This window comes from Nicotiana attenuata, chromosome 2, assembly GCF_001879085.1.
Source record: "Nicotiana attenuata strain UT chromosome 2, NIATTr2, whole genome shotgun sequence".
Lineage (NCBI taxonomy): Eukaryota > Viridiplantae > Streptophyta > Magnoliopsida > Solanales > Solanaceae > Nicotiana > Nicotiana attenuata.
Window position 1 is genome coordinate 30,838,233 of NC_031990.1, and position 4,671 is coordinate 30,842,903.

Genomic DNA, 4,671 nt, shown 5'->3' on the forward strand with positions numbered 1-4,671 from the left:
ATTATGACTTGTGTGTATGATTGATTTTGCTTTTGAGAGGTTCAGAGATGATTCAGAAGAGTAATTCACAATTCGGATATTTTAAGTTGGAAGAGTTGACCAAAGTTAGACTTTTGAGTAAATGGCCTTGAAGTCGAGATATGATAGTTTCAACAGGTTCGTGTGATTATTTTGGACTAGGGCGCATGTAACGACCCGATAAAATTGTATGATGATTTTGGACTTGTGCCTATGTTTGGTTGGGGTCCGAGTGACCCAAGGCCTTTTTGGCGCTTAATGTGAAAAGTTTAAATTTGAAGTTATGAAGTTTTAAATCTTTGTGTTTTGATGCTTGATTTTTTTGTTGTAGATGTTATTTTGATGTTTTGTGCTTATGAATGAGCTCGTATGATATTATTGTACTTAAGTGGATGTTTAGATTGGATCCCAAGGGGCTCAGGCGAGTTTAATGGGCTCCGAACTTATTTTGTAAGAATTGATCGTGCTAGTGCTGCAGACATCACAATTGTGATGGTCTGTGACCATTGCATTAACGAGAAATTGCTCGCATTTGTGATACTGGGGTTGTTGGGGCAGCTTCGCATTTGCAAAGCTCAGTTCGCATTTGCGATGTGTCATCCGTCGCATTTGCAAAATTTTCTGTCGCATTAGCGACTGCCGCAATTGTGATGCTTATGTCGGAATTGCAAGATCTGAGGCTCAAGGGTTGGTTCACATTTGCAATCAGCTGTTCGCTTTTGCATACATCGCAATTGCGATACCTGCAGTTGGATAAAAACAAGGGTTTTCAGATTTAGCTCATTTTATTCCATCTTTGAGACATAGACTCTAAATAGAGGCAATTCTGGAAAGCAATTTCTTCCTAACTTCATATGTTAGTAATTTTAACTTGTTTTTATTTAATTGCAATTACATTTTTGTAGATTTTCACTACTAAATCTAAGATTTCATAAAGTAGAAATAGAATTTTTGGATAGGAATTTAGAATTTTGTGTTTTAAAGATGTAGACATCGATTTGAGGTCGGATCTTGAAAAAAAATTATATCTTTGGACTTTGGGATGAATGGTTAATTGGGATTTGGTCTTAGATTCAAATTTTTTTCACGTGGGCCCGGATTGACTTTTGTTGACTTTTCTAAATATAAAGATTCTTTTTGGTACTAGGATAGTTCCTAAATCTTGTTTTGATTGGTTTGAGTCATATTTGATAAGATATGGGTGGTTTGGAGGCTTGTTTTAAAGGAAAAGCTATGTTGGATTGTAGAATTATGCCGGAAAGAGGTAACCGTCTTTGTTAACCTTGATTTGAAGGAATTTTTATGTAATTGTGTCTAATTTCTATGTATTCAATGGGTTGGGGGTGGCATATATGCAAGGGGACGAGTGTATATGCGTTTTCCATGAGTTAAATATGTGGGTAAAACTAGTTTTTGTTGATGCATGTTGCTTTATGTATTATATCCATGCTCTAAAAAGTTTGTGAAATTATTTAATTTTTCTTATTCATGTTAATAGTTATATTGAGTTTGTTGAGATATTGGACGTTAAGATTATTGAAATACTTATTTGTCTATTGGTGCAAAAGTGATGGTAAATTTTCATATGGCGAGTTACGTTCAATTAGTCTTGTTGATGTTGTTTGTGTTTCCCACCATGCTTAATACTGTATTACATGTGATGCTTGGGGGGGTGGGGGGAGTAAATTGCATGAAGGTTACTTTCGTATGTGTGAGGAAAAGTGATTCTGCATGAAGGGTGTTCCGTGCTTTCCTTCTGTATATTGATATCATTGCACGAAGTATGTTACCGTGCTTGAGAGGGAGTGCGAATATGCACGAGGGGTGTTTTTGTGCTTGCTATTATGGTTTGCTTATGAGGTTGAGAGTAAAGGCATGAAGGGTGATACTGTGCAATTATTTTGATATCTCTCATTCCTTATTTTCTATATTGACCGAGGTTTTGTCTATGTTGTCTCGTGGTTATTCTTTTGAAATGCTAGTTGGAGTTGCTTGTGGAAATATGAAACTGTGGTTCCATAGTCATTTCTTCATTTATCGTCTCGTTCTTTATCTCCATTCATTTATACATGTTATCTATCTCATGTTCTTTATCTTTTCATCTTACTTTTTAATTTGTTCGTCTTGCTGTTGCTATATCTCTCGTTATTTTCTTGTTACTTAACTGTAAAAGTTTATAAGTAGGTGTCTTGTCTTAGCCTCGTCACTTCCTCGTCGTAGTTTCGCTCGTATTTACGAAGTATATTAGGTCAGTTGTGCTCATACTATACTTTTACACTTCTTGTGTAAATTTTAGTGCAGATCCTAGTAGCATCTAGTGACGGGCATATCTTGGTGACCAGAGAGACTCGAGGTAGTGCTGTTTTTTGTCTACAGCCTCCGGAGTCACCTTCGCTCTAGTTATTGTTGTTTCCTTGTATCAGACAGTGTTGCATTTCTTTCAGACCTTATATGTATCATTCTCAGTAGCCCATGTACTCTATAGCACCAAATCTTGGGCGGTTCTGTATACAGTATATGGTTTAGACTTATTTGCATATTTTTGAGATTTACTATTATTCCATATTATTTTGATGTTATCTGATAAACTAGTTCCTCGTTAAGTGTGGGCTTGCCTAGCGAGTAGTGTTAGGCACCATCACGACCCCACTGGTTAGGATTTTGGGTCTTGACCAGTTGGTATCAGAGCACTAGGTTGCATATTTTTCATGAGTCATTAGCAAGCTTGGGATAGTCTAGAGGATCGGTACGGAGACATCTATACTCGTCTTCTAGATTCTATAAGGCTTTAGGAAACTTCACTTTATTTCTTTCTCTATCTGGCAACTTTGTCTGTAGCTAAGCAGGATCCAGAGCCCCAGATTGCAGCCACTACTAAGGGTAGGGGATGGGACAAAGGTAGAGGCAAAGGTATAGAGTTCAGCCTAGAGCACGCGCAATGGCACCTATGGTCGAGCCCTAGATAGCTTAGGATGACGAAATTCCAATTCAGGTTAAGCCAATAGGACCGGCTAAGGTCTCAGAAGTGTTCATTCATACCTTAGTGCTTTAAGACACCTTGGTATGTATGGTGAGGTTCATAGGGAGCATGGCTTACGCCGGTGTGTTTCCCATGGCACCAACCGATTCTCTGGCCGGGGGAGGAGTTCAGACTCCCGCTACTCATATCCCAGAGTAGATAGCCCAAGGTTATCAGACCCCAAGAACTCTACCAATTGGCTGGTTCGGCTTATTGTTGTCGCACAACCTAGGGATTAACCCGCAATGTAAGATGATGAACTGGAGAGATTGGAAAAGTTCGCAAAGTTGCATCCCCCTCACTTTAGTGGTGCACCTTCAGAGGATGCCCAGGACTTCTTGGACCATTTCCAAGAGATTTTGCGCAACCGTGGACTAGTTGAGTCCAATGGAGTTGACTTTACCGCCTTTCAGATGTATGGCTCGACCAAGAGATGGTGGTAGGTTTATGAATTTGGCAGGCCAACATGATCGCCTCCACTTACAGGGGTCGAGTTTTTGCAGTTGTTCTTTGAGATGTTTATTCCCCTCACTCAAGAGACGAGCTATGCAGCCGTTTGAGGTTTTCAACAGGGTAGCATGACCTTTACCCAGTATGAGACCAGATTTGTTGATTTTTCTCCCCACACAGCTATCCTAATCCCTACCGAGAAGGAGAAGGTGAGGAGGTTCATAGAGGGTCTTACATATGGCATCAGATTTTAGATAGCCAGAGAGGCCGAGAGCAAGACATTTTCACTCAGGTAGTGGAGATTGTTAGGAGGATCCAACGCGTTAGAGGCCAGATGAGAGAGACGACCTCTAACAAGAGGCCCCGTTAGTTTTGTTTTAGCGGTGCTTCATTTGAGGCAGGGGCTCTTTTGGTAGAGGTCATGCTATTAGACCAGTGCAGTCAGGGATCTAAGTCTCTCATGGTACTTCAGGAAGCCATAGTGCTTATGGACCTCGTTCAGAGCAGCTAGCATACACTACAGCTCCAGCTCCTGTTAGTGAACCTCTGATATAGAGTTACCATGGTGGTCATTCGGGTTGTCAGGAGCATCTCTATGTTCAGCATCCATGTCAATAGAGTGATTGCTATGTGTGTGGGAATTTGAGGTACGTCGAGGTTTTACTCTAGGTCGCAAAGTAGTATGCCCAGTAGGGTACTTGTGCCGTAATTCCAGCAAGTGCTGCTATACCACCCGCTCATCCAGCTAGAGGTAGGCGTCAGGTAACCAGAGGTAGAGGCTAGCCAGTTAGAGGTGGAGGCCGGTCAATGAGTGGTCATCCCAGAGGTGGAGGATACGTTGGTGGGGCTCAACCCTGTTGTTATGCATTTCCTGCTAGGCCTGAGGTAGAGTCGTCTGATGCAGTTATTATAGGTATTATATTATTGTGTCATAGAGATTCTTCATTGTTGTTTGGTTCGGGTTCTAGTTTTTATTATGTTTCTTAACATTTTGCATCGCACTTGAGTATGCCTCGTCATTATCTTGATATCTCTATTTCTGTGTCAACACCAATTGGGGATTCTATAGTAGTCAATTGAGTGTATCGGTCTTGTGTTGTTACTATTAATGGTTCTAATACTATGGTTGATCTTTTATTGTTGGAGATGTTTGATTTGACGTCATTCTTAATATGAATTGGTTG